The sequence below is a fragment of the Stenella coeruleoalba genome (assembly GCF_951394435.1).
Source record: "Stenella coeruleoalba genome assembly, chromosome: 10".
In the NCBI taxonomy this organism is placed as follows: Eukaryota; Metazoa; Chordata; class Mammalia; order Artiodactyla; family Delphinidae; genus Stenella; species Stenella coeruleoalba.
In genome coordinates, this window is record NC_137156.1 from 66,742,992 (window position 1) to 66,770,713 (window position 27,722).

The window sequence follows — 27,722 nt, forward strand, 5'->3', positions numbered from 1 at the left end:
GGCAAAGTAAAATAAAAGGTACATCTGGCTATAGCTAAAGCTGGAGTAGACTGGGACCCAGATACATGGGAGGGAGGTATCTGGGATGATAGCTCACAATCAGAATCTGATGAAAATGATGATTTGGGATGGAAGTCAGCCCCACAGTCAAAGGAAGAACTGAAACCGCCTAACTTTAAGACACAGCAAGCTTGGCAGCGTAAAATGGAAACTGATGCTCAGAGGAATGCAATAAAAAAAGATACTCTGGAGGATTATACTCAGCATGAGATTAACGATATTTTAAGACAGTTAACTGAAAGGTCAGGAGAGCCTTTAATTACTTGGGCAGTTAGTACCTATGATGCAGGGGCTGCTGGAATATTAACTGATGATGGAGATGCTCATAAATTTGGCACCATTAGCAATGAGTCTTTTGTGCAACAGGCTGTTAGAGATAAAGCTAATCGCCCAGTAGATTCCAATCTATTGGAAATAGTCGCTGAAGGGTGCCTAGAATATGAAGGATATTCTATAGAAATATCCTATAGAATCTGCTTGGCCTGGAAGGGACCGTCCCTGGTACACTCTTAAAGACTGTGTCCAGAGACTAAAGGAAGACGCTATGAAAGGTGCTATTTTTTTTTTATTTATTCATTTTATTTACTTATTTTTGTCTGCATTGCGTCTTCGTTGCTACAGGTGGGTTTCTCATTGTGGTAGCACACAGGTTCAGCTGTTCCATGGCATGTGGGAATCTTCCCGGACCAGGGCTCAAACCCATGTTCCCTGCATTGGCAGGCAGATTTTTAACCACTGTGCCACCAGGGAAGTCCCAAAGGTGCTATTTTTATTGTACATCTAGATAACATGTCTGACATTCCCCTGACTGTACAAATGAGAAATAAAGTTTTTAAAACTGCTCCTCCTACTTACAAGCATGTAATTGTGACTCTCCTGCTAAATGAGACAGGTAATCCCATCTCCAAAGTCATTAAATAAAGTACAAGAATTGGGAGACTTGGGAGAGTGGAACTTTGAAAAGAAAGAAGAAGATAAAGAAAGAGCAAGACAAGCAGACAGGATATCTGGAAAGGACACGTTCCTGGCCCTTATTACAAATGGGGTCCCAAAAGACTGATGGAATAACTACAAAAGAATTATGGGAAATATTTTTTTTTTTTTTAAAAAGAAAGGGACCAAGAGACTTTTTTTTTTTTTTGGCGGTACATGGGCCTCTCACTGCTGTGGCTTCTCCCGTTGCGGAGCACAGGCTCCGGACGCGCAGGCTCAGCGGCCATGGCTTACGGGCCCAGCCGCTCTGCGGCATGTGGGATCCTCCCTGACCGGGTCACGAACCTATGTCCCCTGCATCGGCAGGCGGACTCTCAAACACTGCGCCACCAGGGAAGCCCAAGACATTTTAAATCTCAAGCAGAAACTATGAGAGATCTGTCTCTCTGGGTGTATGTGTATGTCTCAGTATGTGTCTTTCTCTTTGGATAATATTACTGAGGTTAATTTATAAATGAGCTCTATTTCAATGGCTTAAAGCAAAGTAAGTGCTTACAAATCAAACAATTCTAAATACAAGAGAAATTAAGCTACATGAATTTTAGGTTCATGTGAAATGGGAAATAGTCAATATTAAATTAATACCTGGTATTAATGTTTGTTAATCTAATTAATATAGACATGTGTTAGGAGTCATCAACATTAAGTGTAATGCTTTTATTGTGCCTAGGTTTAATATAAGCTACATAAAATCTTGTTATATTTGTTACAGATGTGTCAGCAAGTAATTTGATGTGAAGAAACTTTTAAGAAAATGTAAATGAGATAAGAGCTGTTAGATAAACTCTATTAAGAATAATTATGCTTGGGGCTTCCCTGGTGGCACAGTGGTTGAGAGTCCGCCTGCCGATGCAGGGGACACGGGTTCGTGTCCCGGTCCGGGAAGATCCCACATGGCGCGGAGCAGCTGGGCCCGTGAGCCATGGCCGCTGAGCCTGTGCGTCCGGAGCCTGTGCTCCGCAACGGGAGAAGCCACAACAGTGAGAGGTCCACGTACCGCAAAAAAAAAAAAAAAAAATTATGTTTTAGGAATGTGTATCTAAAATAGTCTCTCCAGATTCTGTTAACTTGAAATTCTAGAGTTATGCTAAATTAAGTGATGGAAGCTTGTTGAATAGCTAGGTCATTCCCAAATAACATAAGATACTGAAACATTAATTACTGAACACTGGCTTCCTTTTACAGAGAAACAAAAGATACTTAGGACTATTAATGAATACATTTGGTGCCACGTTCTCTAAAGAAAATAAATGTTTTTAGAAAATATCACTGGTGGGCTTCCCTGGTGGCGCAGTGGTTGAGAGTCCGCCTGCCGATGCAGGGGACATAGGTTCGTGCCCCGGTCCGCGAGGATCCCGCATGCCGCGGAGCGCCTGGGCCCGTGAGCCATGGCTGCTGAGCCTGCGCGTCCGGAGCCTGTGCTCCGCAACGGGAGAGGCCACAGCAGTGAGAGGCCCGTGTACCGGAAAAAAAAAAAAAAAAAAAAAAAGAATAAATCACTGGTATTTATGTTCACCAATCTACAGAATGCTAATGTAAAGGACAGTTCATAATTACTTACTTCTTAGTTTTCACAAGAAATTAAGGTTTTAAGAGCTGAGGATTGTAATTTAAACATGTAATTAAAGCTAATAAAAATAATAAAGGAAACATTTCAGTGTATAGTAGGAAAGTAGGATGTGTTGTCAGTAAATAAGGTATGAGGAATGTAATTACATTTTATTAAGGGAAAAGGAAGTAGGTCTGACCTATAGCTGGCTAGTTCTTTCTTTCTTTCTTTCTTTTTTTTTTTTTGTGGTACGCAGACCTCTCACTGTTGTGGCCTCCCCTGTTGCGGAGCACAGGCTCCGGACGCGCAGGTTCAGCGGCCATGGCTCACGGGCCCAGCCGCTCCGCGGCATGTGGGATCTTCCCGGACCGGGGCACAAACCCGTGTCCCCTGCATCGGCAGGCGGACTCTCAACCACTGCGCCACCAGGGAAGCCCCTAGCTGGCTATTTCTGAATGGGAATATAAAGTGATGGATATAGAAACTGATAAAAAAACGTTTTGTGGAAAGTGGACCCCAAGAAAAGAGTTTTGTGCATGGTCAGAATTGACAAAGTTTAAAATAAATTTAACTGAGTAAATGAATTTTAAAAGTAAGCACGTGTAAAACTTGAATTTGGCTTTTCTCTCTCTTAAGAGGACAAGATTTCTTAATATGTTGAACTGCCTTTGATAACAAATTTTAAGTTTTCTTACCTTTTAAGTGAGCTGTTCTATATTTGCCTTTGAAATCTTATATTGTTACTTTGGTAAAGTAAATAAGTATTAATTCACAATGATCTATGAAGATTATGGCACAGGTAGATAAAGCTCATTCCCCTTCTTAAAAAAAAAAAATTAACCCCTCATTGTCAGACTTTTGCTATCCTGTTGTCCTCATAACATGGCAACGGTCTACTCCTAAGTCAGAAAATTTAAAATGGGTAAACAATAGCTGTAAATCAAACAGTCAGGGTTATGGGAAATCCAAGACGGTCCCTTGGCTTTTCCTGGCTCCCTGACAAACCTCATTCTTTATTTGATGGGATAAAGCCTTCCCTGGCAGCAGGGTTAATGCCCTCACAATGAAAAAGAAAAAAATTATGTTTCACTGAATATTAAATTCTAGTTTTGTTAATTGAGGTCTGTGTTTACCAAGATTCACTTCCGAGATAGGTCCTCGTTGTTATGTTTTATTGGTAAAAAGTTTAATTGAATTATTCTAAAGCTTATCTCAGTAGTCTATCTTTGAATGGAGATCAGACGCCCCGTGACCTACAACCAGGGCACACAGAATTACATATGTCAATCAATGAACTGTATACTAATTGGAGCTTATAACAAAAACAGCAAGGCAAAAGAGTACCTCTGGGTTTTTGGAACAGAAAATTCCCAGAAGCCGGAAAGAACTATACTACCTTTGAAAAACAGCTACTGGCGGGCTTCCCTGGTGGCACAGTGGATAAGAATCTACCTGCCAATGCAGGGGACACAGGTTCGATCCCTAGCCCAGGAAGATCCCACATGCTGTGTAGCAACTATGCCCGTGCACCACAACTACTGAGCCTGCACTCTAGAGCCTGCGAGCCACACTACTGAAGCCTGCGTGCCTAGAGCCCGTGCTCCGCAACGAGAAACCACCACAACGAGTAGCCCGCGCTTGCCACAACTAGAGAAAGCCCGCACACAGCCCACACAAAGACCCAACGCAGCCAAAAATAAATAAATTAATAAAAAGAAAAACAGCTACTAGCATGTTACTGGGCTCTGATACCAAACAACTGACTGTAGATCACACAATTATATTGAGACCCCAAGTGCCCATTATGTAATGGATTTTAAGCTCACCAAAGACCCACAGAATTGGGCAAGCCCAAGAGTCTACTATAGTCAAATGGAAATGGTATATACAGGACTGGGCCAAACCAGGCCCACAGGGTGCCGCTGTTTTACATGCAAGGATTTCTAAAATTCCAATTGAAGGTCTTGAGCAAGAAGCTATGATTAGGGCTTCCCTGGTGGCACAGTGGTTATGAATCCGCCTGCCAACGCAGGGGACACAGGTTCGATCCCTGGTCCAGGAAAATCCCACATGCTTTGGAGCAACTAAGCCCGTGTGCCATAACTACTAAGTCTGTGCTCTAGAGCCTGCGAGCCACAACTACTGAAGCCCACGCGCTGCCCGTGCGCCTAGAGTCCGTGCTCCGCAACAAAAGACACTGCAATGAGAAGCCCACGCACCGCAATGAAGAGTAGCCCCCACTCTCTGCAACTAGAGAAAGCCCGCGCGCAGCAACGAAGACCCAACGCAGCCAAAAATAATTAATTAATTTAAAAACAAGAGGCTATGATTAAACCCGAGTTAACCGAGTCGCCTGTAAAATGGGGAAAGCCCCTTTGACTCTTTAACTGAGAAAGAAAAGAAACATGCCTGGTTTACAGATGGCTCAGCAAAATATATAGGATCTGTTCATTACTGGAAAGCAGTAGCCTACAACCCAGTCACAACTGAACTGTTAACACTTGAGAGGGAAAAAGCAGTCAATTTGCTGAACTATATACAGTATATCAGGTTTTGAAAAAGAAACTTAACAGAATGTCCTATTTATACTGATTCCTGGTCTGTGGCCAATGGATTAGCAACTTGGCTTCCAACGTGGGTTAAAAATAATTGGCAAATTCATTCAAAAGAGTTGTGGGGGAAAGAATTATGGGTGGATATTTAGGAAACTGTCCAGAAAACTAATGTTTCAGTTTTTCATCTAGACGCTCATAGTACTCCCATTCCACAGAATGATGGTATAATTCAATTACAGATGAACAAAATCAGATCCAGACGATGGAAGTCGACCCACACTCTAGTGAATTCAAAGGTTTGGCACTTTGGGCACATGAAAAATGTGGCCATCTGGGAGAAAAAGCTACATACAGGTGGGCTCAGGATCAAAGTGCTTCCTTGACTATGGATCTCATTAAGCCTGTTATTTTACAATGTCCAATCTGCCAACATGTTAAACACAGGAGCTTGTCACAACTAATAAAAGGACAATTGGCACGTGGCAAACTGCCTGGGCAGATATGGCAAATTGATTACACTGGCCCATTAATCTGTGATAAAGGCTGCCAATATGTGTGCACTGCAGTGGACACCTATTCTGGATACTCGGTGGCCATTCCATGTGGAAAAGCCAATCAAACTAACACTATTAAAACATTAGAAATAATTAATTTGTACTATGGTGTTCCACTCCAAATACAAAGTGGTAACGGGTAACTTTCAAAGGTGAATTTGCCCAGGAACATAATACACAATAGATTTTTCATATTCCATATTATCCTCAAGCTGCTGGTTTAACTGAAAGAATGAATGGATTGCTAAAGGAATAAGTGATTAAATTGGGACAGGGTTCTTATAAAAATTGGAGGACTAACTTAAATGCTGCCTTAAATATTCTGAACAATCGTCCAGTTGGGTTTAATGAGAATGACTCTACCAAATCTACAAATTCATAGGATGGATTTCCATCCAGAGATAATTGAATATTGGGAAATTTTACCTGGAGCATTAGCTCCTTTTCGAGCCTCTCCTGAGGCAGCAGGCCTCCATTTGCATTCTATGACTGAGCAGAGGCTTACAAGGAGAATGATTTTTACTATATCAATTAGCATTGGTATGAAAATGCCTCCTGGACATTTTGGGCTAATTAAGAAATGCTCTAGCTTAGCCCTTAGGGGCATCTGTGTCCACGGAGGAGTGACTGACCCTGAACTATCAAGGAGAAATTAAAGTGATTTTACAAAATGAAGGTAATGATGATTTATTTATTAATAAACACAACAGGGTTGCTCAACTACTTATTCTCCCCTGTCTAATTGGAAAATCAAGAAAGGAGAACCCCCTACTTTGTTAACTGTCTGGGGAGATGGAGGATTTAGATCCACAACAGAGCACAATTCAATTGGAGCTAAAGGTGAAGCAACCCAATGGCCCTCCTATACCTGCTGATGTAATTGTGCAGGGAAAGGATGACACTGTGTTGGTGTTGATCCCTGGACAAGAAAAATGAAAGTATGCGCCATTAACCCATTGTTATTCTCGTGAATAGACCGTTTTTGGAAGCTTGACTGTAATGTGGATCGTCACCCATGCCTTAACCCCAGGATATCTGCTTTGGTTGAGAAAGGATAAAGAAGGAAAACGTTGGGGAATCTTCTGTTGGGAAAACATGAGCCACACCCGAACTCAAGACAACTTCACCTGCCCTGCAAACAAGGCCTGTCCTTTTCTAATTATGACTTTCTATGGCTGTCAATTTCACGTGCTGCCTACTGTTTTTGGAAATGAATATTGGTTGCCTCATTTTGCTGGAAATTACTTAGATTTTAATAATCACAACCACTTATTGACAGACTGTGAAAAGACTATTCAAGGATTGCTTTGTGGCCAGACTTCACACATCTGGGAACCCTGTTTATTAGAGAATTCCATTAACTACTGTGAATCGACTATATTTCCTCAATCTTATAGTATGTTTTTTGACGTTGCTCCCCAATTTGTATGTATTATAACTGATGATATTAACACAACTTCTAATTATCAGCTAGGAAACCCTTTTGCAGGATGTCTAGCACATACACTTATATTGGAAAGGGACAACTTATTTCTTTTCCCCCATACACACACAATTGTTGTGGACTCAAATGTTAATTCCTACTTTACCTGTTCCTAATATTAACCTACCACTTGAACCTTTGAAAAAGGTATTACAGTAAACAGCGTTACTACAGAAATTTATAGGTAAACATAACTGTACTTTGTTCGAACACTCTATTGTTACTACTATTGCAGCTAACAATAGATGTGGGAGTTAATGTACAAAAGCATACTTCTCATACTTGGTGGGACTTTTTCTTTACTCAACCCCCCAAAGCTCGACAATTGTTCTCTGCATTATTTAACCCACTGCTTGTATTTTTGATTATATTACTCTTACTCACTGTTTGTAACTGTTACTTATCTTACCGTATTCGAAAAACTGCTCGTGTTATATTGCCTTATTCTTACGCTCTTCAGCCTAAACAATCCTAGAGGCCAAATCTTGGGAAAACTAGTAAAGTAGTCTTGTTCAGGCTTCAGAGGCAGAAGTAGGCCTCAGACTGATTTGTGACCCTGTCTGGACTGTGTGCTTGCTTGCTCACCTAACAATTGTTACCAACAAGTAGCACTTATGATAAGAAAGGGAGTGCGTCTTGGAATTTCTTTAGCCCTGGGCACCTGGCCAGTCCCCCAGGGTCTGGAAAATCTTGTGACTCAAGCGGTGAAACCAACAGCATTGTTACAGTTAAATCAGGGCTGCATTTTTGCACGTAAACCAAAATCACAGTGTGCGGTCTGGGATTATAAATGGAAGTCCCCAGAGTTTCAATCTGAAGTCTCACCTGTGGGGTGGACACACCGCCTGGGACCCTTCACCACTGGGACTCCAGATTGCTGTTACTCGGGACTTCCCAGCTGCTGTTTGAATCTGGGTGTAGGTGTTGGCCCAATCTGGTGATGTACTCTGTTATGTCTCTCGAATACTTTTATTCACCCCCTTCTAATGACTATATATTGAACTTAAGTTAAATAATGTTTTATTAAAAAATTAATTAAATCTGTTCAGTTGTGTGAGACGAGTGGTTATTTTGCCAGTGACTCCAACGAACCTTGAAACCAAAAGCAGGCTTTTGGCAAAACACGTGTGAAGTAAAAACTGATAGCACAGAAGATGAAAAAAAGACAGTCCTTCAAGAATAGTTGGAGATTTCAAAATCCCACATTCAGAAATGGACAGAACAATACCAAAAACAGATGGAATATCAATAAGGAAATAGAGGATGTGAACAACACTGTAAACCAATTAGACGTAACAGATATATATGGATATTCAACCCAATAACAGAAAAATAAATCTTCTCAAGTGCACATGGAACATTCTTCAGGAAAGATCATATGTAGGCCAGAAGACAAGTCTAAATACATTTTATAAGACTGAAATAATACAAAGTATCTTTTACAATCACAACAGAAACTAAAAATCAATAAAAAGAAAACTGGAAAATTTACAAATATGTGGAAATTAAATAACATACAACCTTGAACAACCAATGGATTCAAGAAATTACAAAGGAAGTTCCTGCCAGAGCAATTAAGAAAAAGAAATATAAAGCATCCAAATTGGAAAGGAAGAGTAAAAACTATCTGTTTGCAAATAACATGGTCTTATATATAGAAAACCCTAAAATTACATACATACACACAAAACCACTGTTAGAGCTAATAAACGAATTTGGCAAATTTGCAGGATACAAAAGCAACACAAAAAAAGAGCTGCATTTCTATACACTAGCAAAGAACAATCTGAAAAGGAATTTTAAGAAAACAATTCCATTTACAATAGTATCAAAGAGATACATAAATCAAAGATATACATAAATAATGAATTTAACCAAGGAGATGAAAGACTTGTATTCTGAAAACTATAACATATTGTTGAAAGAAATTAAAGAAGTAAATAAATGGAAAGACAGCCCATTTGATAAACTGGAACTTTTACTATTGTTAAATGACAAAGACCACCCAAAGAGATCTACAGGCTGACTGAAATCCCTAACAAAATCCCAATGGCGGTTTTATAGAAATAGAAAACCCATCCAGAAGTTCATACAGAAATCTCTAGGGACTCTGAACAGCCAAAATTCTTGAACAAAGTTGGAGGAATCACATTTCTTGATTTCAAAACTTACTGCAAAGCTACAATAATCAAGACAGTATGGTACTAGCATGCAGACAGATATATAGACCAATGGAACAGAATAGGAAGTCCAGAAATAAACCCTCAAATATACAGTCAAATGATTTTTGACGTGGGTGCCAATACCACTCAGTGGGGAAAGGACAATTTTTTCTTTCTTTCTTTCTTTTTTAAATTTATTTGGCGTGCTCTTAGTTGCGGCAGGCGGGATCTTCACTGCAGCATGTGGGATCTTTAGTTGCAGCATGCGGGATCTTGAGTTGTGGCATGTGGGATCTAGTTCCCTGACCAGGGATTGAACCCGGGCACCCTGCCTTGACAGCATGGAGTCTTAGACACTGGACCACCAGGAAAGTCTCAACAATCTTTTCAATAAACGGTGTTGGGAAAACAAAACAGCCACATGCAAAAGAGTGAAGTTAGACCATTATTTCACATTATATACAAAAATAAACAAAATGGATCAAAGACCTAAACTTACAAGTTAAAACTATACAACTCTTAGAAGAAAACATGGGTGGGGGGAACTTCATGACCTTGGATTTGATAATGATTTCTTGAATATCACAACAATAGCACAAGCAAGAAAACAAAAAAATGGATAAACTGGACTTCATCAAAATTTAAAACTTCTGTGCATCAAAGACACTATCAAGAGAATGAAAAGACAACCCACAGAATGGGAGAAAATATATGCAATCCCACGTGTGATAAGGGATTAATATCCAGAATACAAAGAGAACTCCTACAACTTAACAACAACAAAAATAAATGACCCAATTAAAAACTGACCAAAGGACTTAACTAGACATTTCTCCAAAGAACATATACAAATGCCAATAAGCACATAAAAAGATGCCCAACATCGTCATTAAAGAAATGCAAATCAGGGCTTCCCTGGTGGCGCAGTGGTTGAGAGTCCGCCTGACGATGCAGGGGGCGTGGGTTCGTGCCCCGGCCCGGGAAGATTCCACATGCCACGGAGCAGCTGGGCCCGTGAGCCATGGCCGCTGAGCCTGAGCGTCCGGAGCCTGTGCTCCGCAATGGGAGAGGCCACAACAGTGAGAGGCCCGTGTACCAAAAAAAAAAAAAAAGAAAGAAATGCAAATCAAAGCCCCAATAAGCTACCACTTCACACCCACTAGAATGGCTATCATCAAAAAAGCAGAAACAAAAGTTGGTGAGGATGCAGAGAAATTGGAACCCTGTGCACTGCTGGTAGGACTGTAAAATGGTGAGGTCACTGTGAAAGACAATATGGTGGTTCCTCAAAAAATTAAACAGAGAATGTCCATATGATCCAGCAATTCTTTTCCTAGGTATTCCACCCCTAACCCAAAGAACTGAAAGCAGGGATTCAAACAGATATTTATACACTAGTGTGCATTATTCACAATAGCCAAAAAGTGAATACAACCCATATCCATCAACAGATGAATGCATAAATAAAATGTGGTATATACATACAATGGAACGTTATTCAGTCATAAAAAGGAATGCAATTCTGATACATGCTATAACATGGATGAACCCTGAAAACATTATGCTAAGTAAACAAGCCAGGTACCAAAGGAAAAAAATTATATGACTCCACTTATATGAAATATCTAGAATAGGCAAGTTCATAGAGATAGAAGTGGATTAGAGACTGCAAGGGGGTGGGGGGCAGGGGGAATGGGGTGCTACTATATAATGGGTACAGAGCTTCTATTTGAGATGATGAAAAAAGTTCTTGAAATAGACAGTGATAATGGTTACACAACATTATGAATGTACTTAATGCCACTGTGTTATACATTTAAAACAGTTCACATGGCAACTTTTATGTTATATGTATTTTACTACAATTAAAAAAAATATTCATTTACCAGTATGGAGTTTCCTCTAAAAAAATAAAAACAGTAAAAAACTAAAAACAGTACTACCATAAGACCCAGCAATCCCACTACTGGGCATATACCCTGAGAAAAACATAATTCAAAAAGAGTCATGTATCACAACGTTCATTCCAGCTCTATTTACAATAGCCAGGACTTGGAAGCAATGTAAGTGTCCATCGACAGATGAATGGATAAAGATGTGGCACATATATACAATGGAATATTACTCAGCCATAAAAAGAAACGAAATTGAGTTATTTGTAGTGAGGAGGATGGACCTAGAGTCTGAAGTAAATCAGAAAGAGAAAAACAAATATTGTATGCTAACACATATATATGGAATCTAAAAAAAAAGGTCATGAAGAACCTAGGGGCAAGACGGGAATAAAGACGCAGACCTACCAGAGAATGGACTTGAGGACACAGGGAGGGGGAAGGGTAAGCTGGGACAAAGTAAGAGAGTGGTAGTGTATATATGGACATATATACACTACCAAAGGTAGAACAGATAGCTAGTGAGAAGCAGTCACACAGCACAGGGAGATCAGCTCAGTGCTTTGTGACCAGCTAGAAGGGTGGGATAGGGAGGGTGGGAGGGAGGGAGACGCAAGAGGGAAGAGATATGGGGATATATGTATATGTATAACTGATTCACTTTGTTATAAAGCAAAGTGAATACTCCAATAAAAATGTTAAAAAAAATTTTTTTAATAAATAAATAAATAAAAATAAAAACAGAACTACCATATGATCCAGCAATTCTGCTCCCAGGTATATATCTGGAAAAACTTAAAACACTAATTTGAAAAAATATATGCACCCCCATGTTCAGAGCAGCACTAGCTACAATAGCCAAGATATGGCAGCAACCCAAGCGCCCATCAACAGATAAATGGATGAAGAAGATGTAGTATATGTATGTGTGTGTGTGTGTATATACATATGTGTGTGTGTGTATATATACACATATATACACACACACACAAATGGAATATTACGTAGTCATAAAAGGGGAAGAACTCTGCCATTTGCAGCAAAGTGGATGGACATAGAGAATATTATGCTTAGTGAAATAAGCGAGAGAAAGACAATACTGTATGATATCACTTATATGTGGAATCCAAAAAATAATACAAATGAATGCATACACAAAATAGAAAGAGACTCAGAGATACAGAAAACAAACTAGTAGTTACCAAAGGAGAGACAGAAGGGAGGCAGGGCAAATAAGGGGTATGGGATTAACAGATACAAACTATTATGTATAAAATAGATAAGCAAGAAGGATATACTGTATAGAACAGTGAGTTCTTGCCATTATCTTGTTATAACTTTTAATGGAGTATAATCTGTAAAAATACTGACTCACTATGCTGTACACCTGGAACTAATATAATATTGTAAATCAACTGTACTTCAATTAAATAAAAAGAATAATATTGACAAAAAACAATTCATTTACAATAGCACTAAAAGAACATTAAATATCTTGGAATAAATTTAATGAAATATATGAAAGATCTCAACATTGAAAACAATCAAACAATGCAGAGAGAAATTGAAGTCATAAATAAATGGAGATCTATATAATGTATATGGATTAGAAGACTCAATATTGTTAAGTTGTCAATTCTCTCCAAATGAATCTATAGATTCAATGAAATCTCAACCACAATGTCAGATTTTTTCACAGAAATTGACAAATTAATTCTAAAGTGTATATGGAAATACAAAGAACCTAAAATATCCAAATCAATCTTGATAAAGAATAAAGTTTGGCAACTTATACTACCTGACTTCAAGACTACAGCAGTGGGGTACTGGCATACAGATAAATAAAACAAGCTACAGCAGTGGGGTACTGGCATATAGATAAATAAACAGATTAATGGAACAAAACAGAGACCCCAGAAATAGGCCCATACCTACACAGTCAATTAATTTTTGACCAAAGTACTAAAGCAAACAGAGGAGCAGAGAAAGTTGTGGTGATTTTAAACTACATCAAATTTTTCAACATTCCTTCCCCCAAAAGGCAGAGCCCTCCTCTCGCCTCTCCCTGAGTATGGGATGGACTTAATGACTTCATTCTAATAAACAGAATATGGCAGAAGTGACAGTATGTGACTAGATAAGAAGCTTCTTCCTTACTGTTTTGGATCATTCACTCTGGAGGACAGAACTGCATACCAGGAGGGTACTCAGAGAGCCCACATATCAAAGAACTGAGGACTCCTGCCAAAAGCCAAGTAAGTCATCTTGGAAGCAGATCCTCCAGCCTCAGGCAAACCTCTATGACTGGCAGCCCCAGAAGACATCCTAACAGCAACTTCATGAGAGACTATGAGCCAGAATCACCCCACTAAGCCCCTCTTCAATTACTGAGCCTCAGAGACTGAAGTAATAAATGTTTGCTGTTTTAAACTGCTAAATTTTGGAGTAATTGAATAGATAACAAATACACAAGTCTTTTCAGCAAATGGTGCTGGTACTGGGACAAGATATCCATACTGGTGGAGGGTGGGGAGGGAGTTTGAACCTCAACTTCAATCTTACACAATACACAAAAATTAATTCAAGGAGGATCAAAGACCTGAATGTAAACGCTAAAACTGTAAAACTTCTAGTGAAAACACAGGCAAAATCTCCTGCACTTAGAGACAGGCAAGGGCACAGAAAGCAATAGCCATGAAAGAAAATATTGATAAATCAGACTTCAACAAAACTGAAAACTTCTAATCTTCGAAATATACTTATAAGAAATAAATAGGCAAGCCACCATGCACTGGCAGAAAATTTTCACAAACATATATCTGACTGGTATTCAAAATATAAAAAGAGCTCCTAAAACACAATAATAGATGGAAGTTAACAGTTCCATTTTTTTTAAATGGGCTGAAAATCTGAACAAGTATTGTACTTCACAAAGGAAATATACAAATGACCATTAAGTAGAGACACCAGTGCTCAACATCATCAGTAATCAGGTAACTGCAAGTTAAAACCACAAGGAGATATCATAATACTTTCACAAAAATGGCTAAAATTCAAAACACTGACAACACGCTAAATGTTGCTGAGGACGTGGAACAATCACAACTCATATATTCTTGGTCGGAATGTAAAATGGTACAACCATTTTGAAAAAGGTGTCAATGTTTCCTATAAAACAAGACATACATCTACCCTATGATCCAGCAATTCATTTCCCCTCAAGAGAAATGAATGTATATGTTCTCCAAAACCACTTGTACAAAAATGTTCACAGAAGCTTTACTTATAAGTCAAACCCTGGAAGCAGACCAGATGTCCATCAACAGGGGAACAGATCAACAAACTGGAATGTTCATGCGATGAAATACTTCACAGCAATAAAAAGGAATGAACCAATGATACAGGCAATAGCATGGATAAATCCCTGAACAGTATACTGCATGAAAGAAGCCCTATACAAGAGTACACAGGATATTATTCCACTTATATGAAATTTTAGAACAAGCCTAACTAATGTACGATGAAAAAAGTCAGAGAAGTTGTCTCTGGCTAGAACAGAACAGTGGTTTAATCACTTACACTAAAACAAACTGAAAACATAAGGTGGTAGCAACAAGAGAATTCTGTTAAGAAAATACTTATCAAATTATTAATAACTTGGGACCTCCCTGGTGATCCAGTAGGTCAGACTCCTAATTCAGGGGGCCCGGGTTCGATCACTGGTCGGGGAACTAGATCCCACATGCATGCTGCAACTAAGAGTTCGCATGCTGCAACTAAGAAGCCTGCATGCCACAACTAAGAGTCCTCCTGTTGCAACTAAGAATCCCACATGCCACAACTAAAGATCCCATGTGCCACAACGAAGACCCGGTGCAGCCAAGACCCAGTGCAGCCAATATTTATTTATTTATTAAATAAATAAATTGTTTTAAATTAATAACTTGTTATATAGTGCTGACAAACAGCAGTTTACCAGTTATCAATATATTACCTCTTTGCTCCAAACCCAAACATCATGGCCTGCTCTGCAAAAATGGAGCTAAACCCATTAAATATTTTCCTTTGCCAACTGATGTTAAACTTTATCAGTAGAGGACACGGGAGAGACACTGCAAAAAGAGGAGGCTTCTCTACATGGTTCCAGTATGCTCCTATCACCAGGCCCCTGCCAGCCAGTCAGCTCCCCGCACTGTCCAGTCACTGATGGGTGCCTGACACCTGCAATGCATAGTGGTCAGCAGCACGCAGTGTCCAGTAGCTTCCTCTAACACCTCACTCAAGCAGTTTTGCGGCAGAGTGGTTCCAGCAAGACACCCCTCCATAAATGGCTTTCTCTGACATCCAAGAGGGTAGATTTCCAGCAAGTTCTGGAGGATAGATTTCCAACATGTTCTGCCAGTGTGACACTACAATGACTTTCTCGGCCATCCAGTTAGTCATGGCCACCCTATCCTCCAACAAGATATGGATTTCAGTCCCAGAAGGGTATCTTCCTTAAGCACCCTGTATCAGCCCTACAGGTAGTAGCTATTCACTCTACTTCTTACTAGCCAACCCATCACTACTCCAATCTCCTGTTACCTGTTCAAATTACTGTGTGGTTTCTGAATGGACCCTGAAAGTTGTTTCAATGAGTTGAAAAGGCTAAGTAGCATACACCTAAAATGATAAATTTTATTACCTACATAAAATCCACATGCTTCTGCTTTATTCACAATCTACCAATGAAAAGTAATACAACATTGTAAACAGTCAAGTTAACATGTTTAAGGGCCTAAGGTACCTGGTACATTCTGCTTCATGAAGTTACTCAAGCTTAATATTCAGCTCCCTGAAGCTAAAGGCAGCATTTTTTTTGGAGACACTCATGAAATAGCTAACACAACCACATATTTTATAATACACCTTCCAAAATACGGAAGAAACTTATCATTCATTTCACTTTCTATGCTAAAAAAATAATTGTATTTTTCATGCAGAATATCAAAAACCAAAACAGCCTAGGCATGCCCTGTGCTGGCCTGAAAAATCTAGTGTTCTACTTGGCCCTGACCCACACAATATCCTCCAGTTGAGCAGTCTTTATAAGTTTCAGAACAGTTTTCACCAAATCAAGTTTGTGTCTAAGTCGCAATTATAAAGTCTCCAAATCAGTCGTGAACCATTAAAATAATATCTGCAAAAAAACCTTTTTAAAGTATATAATCAAATATATGCTGAGTACCCAAAATGAATGAGACCCTGTAGAATACTGTAGTAATAAGACAAACACAGTTCCTGCCCTCAGAAAACTGAAAGTGAGGATGGAGAGCAGGTAGAGAGGAGAGGCAAATAAGCAATTTTAAAAGAGTATGGGGCTTCCCTGGTGGCGCAGTGGTTGAGAGTCCGCCTGCCAATGCAGGGGACACGGGTTCGTGCCCGGTCCGGGAAGATCCCACATGCCGCGGAGTGGTTAGGCCCATGAGCCATGGCCGCTGAGCCTGCGCGTCCGGAGCCTGTGCTCCGCAACAGGAGAGGCCACAACAGTGAGAGGCCCGCGTACCGCAAAAAAAAAAAAAAAAAAAAAAAAAAAGAGTATGATAGGGACTTCCCTGGTGGTCCAGTGGTTAAGAATCTGCCTTCCAATGCAGGGGATGCGGGTTCGATCCCTGGTCGGGAAACCAAGATCCCCCATGCCGCAGGGCAACTAAGCCCGTGCACTGCAACTACTGAGCCCGCGTGCCATAACTAGAGAGCCCACACACCACAACGAAAGATCCCGCATGCCACAACTAAGACCCGACGCAGCCAAATACATAAATTTTTTAAAATAACATTAGAAAAATAAAACAAGCTATAGGTTAACCATTTGACAAGCTTCCCCTTTATCTGATCAACACCATAAAGTAAAGAGATTAGGTATTGTCAATCCAATATTACAAGCAAAGTAGCAGAGAAATCAGATGACTTGTCTAAGTAAGGCTCCACAACTAATACTTGAAATACCAGCATTCACCTTCCTCACCTGGTTCCAAGAAGAGTTCCAAGATGGATCTTTTCAATCTAGTCTGGGGAGGCAGGCACCACTCCTGTACAGGACTGAGTGAGATTAGTACTCTAGGCAGTAAGTACACAGGGAGGTTCATTTGCCCAGAAAGTTTACTGCATTGGGTTTCCCTGGTGGCACAGTGTTTAAGAATCCACCTGTCAATGTAGGGGACACGGGTTCGATCCCTGGTCCGGGAAGATCCCACGTGCCGTGCCACAGAGCAACTAAGCCCGTGTGCCACAACTACTGAGCCTGCACTCTAGAGCCTGCGAGTCACAACTACTGAGCCCGCGCGCCATAACTACTGAAGCCCACGCGCCTAGAGCCTGTGCTCCGCAACAAGAGAAGCCACTGCCATGAGAAGCCCACGCACTGCAACGAAGAGTAGCCCCTGCTCGCTGCAACTAGAGAGAGCTCCCATGCAGCAACGAAGACCCAACACAGCCAAAAATAATAAATAAATTTATTTTAAAATTAAAAAAAAAGTTTACTGCCTTAACAAAATGATGTGGGGACCCCAAACCTTTCAGACACTAGAGACAACACTCCTGTGCCTTTTTCACACTACAAGGAAGCAAGGCCACAGAATGTGAGGAAGAGAAACTAAATAGTGGGGACACCAAAAGTTTCAGAACCAGGCTTGCCCTTAAGAATATCACATATTTTCTCTACAACTTTAGACATCACCTAGAAACTGAACACAACATTGCCAAAGTCCCCACACTCTAAAATAATGTCTAAGACTCTGAAACCATCCCACCTGAAGAAAGCATGGTATCTGGAAACCTTCACATTATAGCTCCAATGTTTGGGTGATAATATAATCTTGGAGGGTTTCAAATCTCCCAGGAAATACGCTGAATGCTGACAACCAGCATCAATACATGGTCAGGAGAAAACTTTGAGAAGAGCGGCTGAAATTGTATCCTTAGGTAATATGGAAGAGAAAAAACCACAACATCTAAATCCAGTAGCAGTTGCTATTTGCATTATAAAACTAATTTATAAGCCAACTCAAAAGAAATGAGGTCTCCCACCTTCCCCCGCTCTCTATCCTGGCAGAGGAGAAACCATACTGGCATCACCAGTTCAGCTACCAAGACAATGCTATAGTTCAGATGCAAGGCCTCTGTGGGGCTCCATTAACAACATCTGTTAAGACAAAATTTGAATTTTTTTTGTGGGGGGGGGCCGTGTTGGGTCTTCATTGCTCCACGCAGGCTTTCTCTAGTTGTGGCGAGTGGGGGCTACTCTTCATTGCAGTGCACAGGCTTCTCATTGTGGTGGCTTCTCTTGTTGCAGAGCATGGGCTCTAGGAATGAGGGCTTCAGTAGCTGCAGAACGCGGGCTCAGCAGTTGTGGTGCGTGGCCTCAGTAGTTGCGGTGTGCGGGCTCTAGAGCGCAGGCTCCGTAGTTGTGGCGCACAGGTTAAGTTGCACTGTGGCATGTGAGATCTTCCCAGACCAGGGACCGAACCCATGTCCCCTGCATTGGCAGGTGGATTCTTAACCACTGAGCCACCAGAGAAGTCCAAAATTTGAATATTTTAATAGGGAAAACTGAAGTAATAATAATACATAAAAACAAAAAAATTGACTTGGGAAGAAAGTACAGCCAAGCAATGCTGTCAGTATACCAAAGCCACTCACATAGTCTTCAGCAGACCCAGCAGTCAGACTGGATACAGGGAGCAAAGGGTACAGTTATCAAAAGGCTCCAAGATGAGCCCAAAGGAGAAACAAAGTCCTCTGCATAGCTTTTAGGGCTTATCAGTCAAATGAAGAATATCGGAACCAATTATCTGAACTTTTTTCTAACAAAGGATTTTACCTTAATCTCAGGTTGTACGAGGACTAGAAAATCGACCTGCTTTGTTCAGGGGGTATGACCCTAACTACAGTCTTATACTTGAAAAGATAAAATTCTTAAAGGAAAGTTGGTTTTGATTTGCTTTCATCACCTTCAGATAAGGATTTTTACCCTCAATAAGTTTTACAAACAGCTCCAAGATCCTTCGCCCTCCCACAGGGCCAGTATTTCAATAAGGACCACATACAGCAATAAGGTTTGCTCACAGCACAGATTATAGTTTCCCAAGTAAAATGCTTACCTACCTAAAGCCCAATTTCCCAGGTATCAGGCCAGGGTGCACAGCTGTTGAGGAGGAAAGGAAAAGTTGTCCACATTTAAAAGATGAGGAAACTAGGGACTTCCTTGGTGGTCCAGTGGTAAAGAGTCCACCTTCCAATGCGGGGGACGCACATTCGACCCCTGGTCAGGCAACTAAGCCCGCATGCCACAACTATTGAGATTGCGCACCTCAACGAGAGGGAAAACCTGCACACCACTAGAGAGAAGCCCGTATGCCTCAACTCGAGAGAAACCCGAGCAGATGCACACCGTAACGAAAAGATCCCGCATGCCTCAACAAAGATCCCGTGTGCCGCAGCGAAGAACCGATGCAGCCAAAAAAAATAATAAGGAAAATAAATAAAATAAATATTTTTTAAAAACTGATATATCATTTAAAAAAATAAAAGATGAGGACACTAAAGCACACAGAAGGTAATCAGATGAAAGCTGAAGTAGGAAAAGGAAAGCTTTATTTGGCCCACTTTATAATAGGTTATGAATCTAAACATTCGCCTAAGCTCACAACAAATATGAAATGCATGTTACTCTTCTTTAAAAAGAGCAAGTGAGGGAATTCCCTGGCCGTCCAGTGGTTAGGACTCCATACTTTCACTGCCGAGGGTCCGGGTTCGATCTCTGGTTGGGGAACTAAGATCCCACAAGCCACGCAGCACGGCCAAGGGGAGGAGGACGGAACAAGCATTTCACTCTAGAAAAACAAACATCAAGATCTATTTTGTATAAAAAACAAATTATATAGTAGCTTTATTCATAACTGTCAAAACTTAGAAGTAACCAAGATGGCCTTCAACTGATGAACCGATAAATAAATGGTGGTACACCCACACAATGGATTATTCAGCACTAACAAGAAATGAGCTATCAAAGCTCTGTAAGGACATGGAGAAATCTTAAATGTACATTACTAAGTAAAAGAAGCCAATCTAAAAAGGCTACACACTGTATGACTCCGACTACATGACATTTTAGAAAAGGAACAGTAAAAAGATCAGTGGGACTTCCCTGGTAGTCCAGTGGCTAAGTCTCTGTGCTCAAAATGCAGGGGCCCAGGTTCCATCCCTGGTCAGGGAACTAGATCTCACGTGCCGCAACTAAGAGTTCACATGCCGCAACGAAGATCCCGCGTGCAGCAACTAAGACCCGGCACAGCCAAATAAATAAATAAAATATTAAAAAAAAAAAAAGATTAGTGATTGCCAGAGGCTGAGGGAGAGGAAGGGATGAACAGAAGAACAGAGATTTTTTTTTAGGACAGTGGAACTATTCTGTATGATACTATAATGGTAGATATATGTCGTTATACATTTGTAAAAACCCATAAAAGGTACATAAACTACAGACTTTGAGTGATAATGATGTGTCAATGTACGTTCATCAACTGTAGCAAATGTACCACTCTGGTGTGGAATGTTGATATGTATGAGTGGGGCCTAGGGGTATATGGGAACTCTCCACTCAAATTATGCTATGAACCCAAAACTGCTCTAAAAAACAAAATCTATTTTTTATCTTTTTAAACAATTTTTATTTATTTATTTAAGTTTTGGCTGCATTGGGTCTTCATTGCTGTGCACAGGCTTTCTTTTGAGGCGAGCAGGGGCTACTCTTGGTTGCGGTACGCAGGCTTCTCATTGAGGTGGCTTGTCTTGTTGCAGAGCACAGGCTCTAGGCGCACGGGCTCAGTAGTTGTGGCTCACGGGCTCTGGAGTGCAGGCTCAGTAGTTGTGGCACATGGGCTTAGTTGCTCCGCGGCATGTGGGATCTTTCCAGACCAGGAATCGAACCCATGTCCCTTGCACTGGCAGGAGGATTCTTAACCACTGTGCCACCAGGGAAGTCCCAAAATCTATTTTTTTTAAAGCCAATTTTTTTGTTTTGTTTTTGCTCTTTTATTTTGTTTTTTTGGGCCACGCTGTGCGGCATGAGGGATCTTAGGTCCCCAACCAGCAACTGAACTCATGCCCCCTGCAGTAAAAGCACACAGTCTTAACCACTGGACCGCAAGGGAAGTCCCCCAAGAGCCAAATTATTCAAATGTTCTAATTTTTTTATCTGGGTGGTTGTTAGGTATATACAGGTGTAAAAAATCATGTAATTTTGTGTACTTTATATATATTTTATGCTTCAATAAAAGTTACTTTAAAAGAAGACAAAAATTTAACAGGGAAATCTAATCATTTGAGGGGCAAAAAAAAAAATATGTACTTAAACAAACACTGAAGCAGAGCCTATTTATCATGACAAGGCGTGGGCACTGTCTGAGCACTGATACTCCCTGGCTGTGTGGCCTAAACATTATTCTCACTTCATTTCATCAAATGTAAAGTGAATGTACTACTACTTGTCTCATAGGTCTATTAAAAAAGAAATTCCTTCTCTTATCCACTTAGTTATTCAAAAGAAAAACATGAAGACCAGGGAATAAAGATTCCAATCAAGCAAGAGGAATACTACATATTAGTTCTCTCTCCCAACAAACTATAAAAAATACAGTAAACTGGGGACTTCCCTGGTGGTGTAGTGGTTAAGACTCTGCGCTCCAAATGCAGGGGGCCCGGGTTCGATCCCTGGTCAGAGCACTAGATCCCACATGCATGCTGCAACTAAGAGTTCGCATGCCACAACTAGAAGATGTGTCCTAAGGTAATTGCTTCTTCACTTTAAGCCGTTTGGCTCATGAAAGGTTTCATAGGAGCACTCTACTTCCATCTGAAAGCACTCTACTTTCATTGGAAATCAAGGGAAATATGTATTACAGCTGAAACAAGATGGCAGCGTGTCACCTGATTCAACCTCAGCTGGGAATGTATACCAGGCAATTCAAATTTTTCACCATTTCTGGTCTGCAAAGGGTTTTCTCTGATCACTGGAGTGGCTCAAATTTTAATTCATCACCAAACTTTAAAATCAGGAAATTTCACATGAAAATCCAGATTTCTGGTTTTCCTTTAAAAAAAAAAAACCCCCAAAATCACAAGATCTGGTAACACAACAACTGGCTAAAACTAAGAAACAGTGCCCCTTTTCCAATAGCGCCTGTGGTTGCTAGATCACCGAAGTCCCCACCACTCACCACTGTCCTTACACCCTGCTTCCCTAATTTACTGCAAGCTAGCCCTTGATGTAAATGCATCGTTTACCAACCCAGATGCTCATAATATACTGATCTTCGTATGATCAGTCCTAGTCACAGCAGTATTACTCCTATTGTCACTACCCGTCTTAGCAGCTGGAATTACCATACTATTAACTGACCAGAACCTAAACACAATCTTCTTTGATCCTGCAGGAGGGGGAGACCCAATCCTGTATCAACATCAATTTTGATTCTTTGGTCACCCCAAAGTATATATTCTAATCCTTCCTGGCTTCGGAATAATTTCACACATTGTAACCTACTACTCGGGAAAAAAAGAACTTTTCGGGTATATGGGAATAGTCTGAGCCATAATTTCTATCGGGTTCTTAGGCTTTATCGTATGGGCTCATCATATATTCACAGTTGGTATAGATGTTGACACACGGGCATATTTTACATCAGCCACTATAATCATTGCTATCCCCACAAGAGTAAAAGTCTTTAGTTGATTAGCAACACTTCACAGAGGGAATATTAAATGATCCCCCGCTCTAATATGAGCCTTAGGTTTTATTTTCCTCTTCACAGTAGGTGGCCTAACTGGCATCGTTCTAGCTAATTCATCACTAGACACTGTTCTTCATGATATACTACGTAGTCGCCCACTTTCACTACGTACTTTCAATACGAGCTGTCTTCGCCATCATAGGAGGATTTGCCCACTGATTCCCACTATTATCGGGATACACACTTAACTCAAGATGAGCAAAAATCCACTTTATAATTATATTCGTAGGTGTAAACCTAACATTCTTCCCATAACATTTCTTAGGCTTATCCGGCATACCTCGACGATATTCCGACTACCCAGACGCCTACACAACATGAAACACTATCTCATCCATAGGCTCTTTCATCTCACTAACAGCAGTTATACTAATAATTTTCATTATCTGAGAAGCGTTTACATCCAAACAAGAAGTATTAACAGTAGACCTCACCTCCACAAACCTTGAGTGACTAAATGGGTGTCCTCCGCCATATCACACATTTGAAGAACCAGCATACGTCAACCCAAAATGATCAAGAAAGGAAGGAATCGAACCCTCTCTAATCGGTTTCAAGCCAACACCATAACCACTATGTCTTTCTTTATAAATGAGATATTAGTAAAACCTTACATAACTTTGTCAAAGTTAAATCACAAGTGAAAATCCTGTATATCTCCATGGCATATCCCTTTCAACTAGGCTTCCAAGATGCAACATCACCCATTATAGAAGAACTCCTACACTTCCACGATCATACATTAATAATTGTTTTCCTAATTAGCTCCCTAGTCCTCTATATCATCACCCTAATACTTACAACCAAACTAACACATACCAGTACAATAGACGCCAAAGAGGTAGAGACTGTTTGAACTATCCTTCCAGCCATCATTTTAATTCTAATTGCCTTACCCTCCCTACGAATCCTCTACATAATAGATGAAATTAATAACCCTTCTCTCACTGTAAAAACAAGAGGCCACCAATGATACTGAAGCTACGAATACACCGACTATGAAGACCTAAATTTCGACTCTTACATAATCCCAACATCAGACCTAAAACCAGGAGAGCTACGACTACTAGAAGTGGACAACCGAATAGTCTTACCCATAGAAATAACAATCCGAATGCTAGTCTCCTCCGAAGACATGTCACACTCATGAGCTGTGCCCTCCCTGGGCCTAAAAACAGATGCAATCCCTGGACGCCTAAACCAACCTTGATATCAACACGACCAGGCTTATTCTACGGGCAATGTTCAGAAATCTGTGGCTCGAATCATAGTTTTATACCAATCGTTCTCAAACTAGTACCTCTAGAGAACTTTGAAAAATGATCTGCATCCATACTATAATCTGATTAAGAAGCTAAACTAGCATTAACCTTTTAAGTTAAAGATTGAGAGCCGGGCTTCCCTGGTGGCGCAGTGGTTGAGAGTCCGCCTGCTGATGCAGGGGACACAGGTTCGTGCCCCAGTCCGCGAGGATCCCACATGCCGCGGAGCGGCTGGGCCCGTGAGCCACAGCCGCTGAGCCTGCGCCTCCGGAGCCTGTGCTCCGCAACGGGAGGGGCCACAACAGTGAGAGGCCCGCGTACCACAAAAAAAAAAAAAGTGGCATCTTAGCCAGGAAGCGGGTTGAGTCGCATAGCCCCTTCTGAGATGCAGAATTGCTTTCTGTTCTCAGGCTTCAGTCATGCACTTTGAGCAAGTTCTACTGCCTCCTGCAGAATGAGGAATGGGCCTCCATAAGGTGCTAGAGTGCAAGCACTCCAGGCAGCGTAGGAGGTGGAGATCCATGGCCAAATTCTCATTTCTACTTGCCCATTCCCTCCATTTCCCTATTTAATTAGAGGGTGTTCTAACTCAGACAAATTTAGCACATTTTTGTAAACGTTTAGTCCTTATCTACTACATGCAGGTACAAGACACAAAAACACAATCTCTATAGGAAAGGGGTTAGGTCTAATCAGAGAAAACAATTATTCTCAAAAGAGTATATACTGTGTTTTTTTGTTTGCTTGTTTGGTTTTTTAATAAGGGCAATGATACTACTGCAGTTCAGAGGGAGTGGAGTATTCCCAAGAACTGGAATGTTTCGGGAGTGTTTCATAAAGGAGGTAGGAGGGATGTGAGCTGGACTCTGGAGAAAAGAGAAGTGACACTGAAGGCAAAGAGGGGCAAAAGCCAATGGATTAGCTGGTAAAAGGATCTGTCTAAGTAAATATCATGTATGGAATGTTTACCAAACCATCTGGTTAGTGGGGTTAGGACAAACCCTGAAGAGGTGGGTCGCGGCCAGCTGGGCAGCAGCACCTTAAATGCCACATTAGGACATCAGATCTCATCCCATAAGTCTGCAGCAGTTTGACTTTGGTGTAGGATCTCCATAGTTGTGAATTATGTCTGTTGCTCATAATAGTTAAAAGTGTTGACATTTACAGGTGAATTATGTAAATACAAAGTTAAAGTAGATGGAAGGGCCACTATTCTAACATCCCTACTCATCTGCACTTAAAAATGCCCAGCACAGAAGTACTGCTATTAATAACATACACTGAATCAAGCAAGCATCATCCAATACTCATAAGTATTCATGAGGCAGTAAAAGCATTAAACAAAGGCAATAAAGTTCTTGGATATTCTATAATTTCCTTGGGGCAGCAATTCTAACACAGGGTTAGACTACGAATGGACTTTAATGGACCCCCTGACCTCCCTAAAATTGCATGCAAAAGTTAGTGTAGTGAAGTTGACTGAGTGGATCTGTCTCTTTCTATATCTCTAAGAGGTCAGATACCCAAAATATGTTAAGAGCCTAACTTAGGGTTGTTTTAATAGAAAACAGCGACAATCTGGGGACTTCCCTGGCGCTCCAGTAGTTAAGACTTCGCCTCCCAATGCAGGGGGTGTGGATTCCATCCCAGGTTGGGGAGCTAAGATCCCACATGCCTCACAGCCAAAAAACCAAAACAGAAAACAGAAGCAATATTATAACAAATTCAATAAAGACTTTAAAAATGGTCAACATCAAAAAAAAATCTTTAAAAAAAAAGGAAAGAAAACAGCGAGAATTTAACCCTGTGGCAGCCTTAACTTTCTAAAGGAAGTGTTAATGGGGGGGGGGGGGGGTTGGGGGGAAGTTAGATTGAGGCCATTTTGAGAAGTTCCTAATATTTTCATATCTCCCTCCTTTCTTGTAAAGAACTGCCCAAGGAACTAGTCTCACCAAAATCAAAACTCATTCAACATTCAAAAAATGGCCCAAGGGAGGGTAATAAAATATCTAAAAACTACTCACTCAACTTCTCTCTCTTCTCACAAGTAAGGGAAACAGCAAGAGGCCACCAGCTGCCTCTGGTTTCAGCATCTTCTCCAAAAAGATCTCCTGACCAAACAGCTAGTTTCCTTCAAAATAACACATTCTGAGGCGACAAGATCCTGACACAAACCCACAAAGTATTGTTGCTTGACTTCTTAGTCGTCTCAGGCAGGCTTGCTGTAAGACCATATACAGGAGCCTATGCTGAGAAGCCAAAGGACCACAGGGAAAGAGAAATGTGTTTTGGAACACTCAGAACTCTTCCTAGACCTGCACACCTTGCCCAGCGTCTCTAACCCTCCTACCCTCACAAGAAGCGGGGGCTGGCGGTCTGTTTTCATTGCGCAAGATACATTTACTCTATTAAAAGTTAATTTGGCATTCACGAGACAAAAAGAAGTTTCATTTCTTTTTCTGATTCTAGCACACTCCCACATTTCCTCTGTCTCCTGATTACACTTGCCAGATTATCTCTTTAGGAGATAAAATCAATCAACTCACCACCGTAATATTCACTTTCTCCCAGAGGCAAAAGAGCCTTACCACAACTCCAAAGAGTGGTGGTCCAGAACCAAAGAAATTCTGTCCCAAAATAAAATTCGGGCATCATGAACATTTAACCAGGCCCTTCAGGAAGAAGCAAACGGTAAGCTCCGAGAAGCACAGAAGGCAGGCGCCGGGCACAGGGCCTTCGCCCTGTCAGAATCACAGGGCCGTCACACTGGCCTGCCTGGTTCGCGGGGGCTTTCGACTGTTTCGTCTAGTCTTAGTCTCAAGCGGTCTGAAAGTCAGTCGCAGGAGCGACATCTAAGAAAATGGTACGTGTGTTTCTCACCTGGGAACAACACAAGACCCCGGAGAGCATCAAGCTGGCACTGGACACGTTTCAGCGCTGCGGGTCAGCGGAGCCCAGGGCTGTAGTCACAGAAACTAGTTTCCCGCTACACTTCGGGAGCGGGGCTCTCGGACCTCCACCCCGAGGCCGTCCTCCGACCTCGGCACCAGCATCTAGGAGGCTCCACGGGCGGCCCGTCAGGACGATCGAGCGATGCTCAGCCGATACCCCTTCCCTGCGCGCGCCAGCTCCAACCCCGCGCCCGCCGCCGCCCGCCCCGCGGCGTCAGGCCGGTCTTTCGGCCCGGCTCCTGTCACTCACCAGCCGGCCCGGGCAGCGGGCGCCCACGGCTCCCCACGGGAGCTGGGCCCCCCGGGCCTCCAGGTTTCGACCCGCCCCCTGGCAGGCAACGCAGGTGGCTGAGCCCCGCAACAGCGACCCCACACCGGCCGCTCGGACCACCTCCCGGCGCTGCCCACTAGGTACGGATCAACAACAAGA

At 41.4% G+C, this 27,722-nt stretch overlaps 1 protein-coding gene across 3 annotated transcripts in view; it reads right to left on the reverse strand.

Annotated features, from left to right (window-relative positions):
- IP6K1 (inositol hexakisphosphate kinase 1) overlaps positions 1-27,722 on the reverse strand; it is a 74,406-nt gene extending 46,684 nt beyond the window's left edge. Inside the window, exon 1 of one of the 3 annotated variants that reach the window (XM_079932983.1) lies at positions 27,543-27,722. The gene's annotated coding sequence lies outside the window, so the exon portion shown is untranslated. Of the gene's footprint in view, positions 1-27,221; positions 27,497-27,542 lie in introns of those variants that run through there. The other 2 variants (XM_079932986.1, XM_079932984.1) reach the window with 2 other exon arrangements.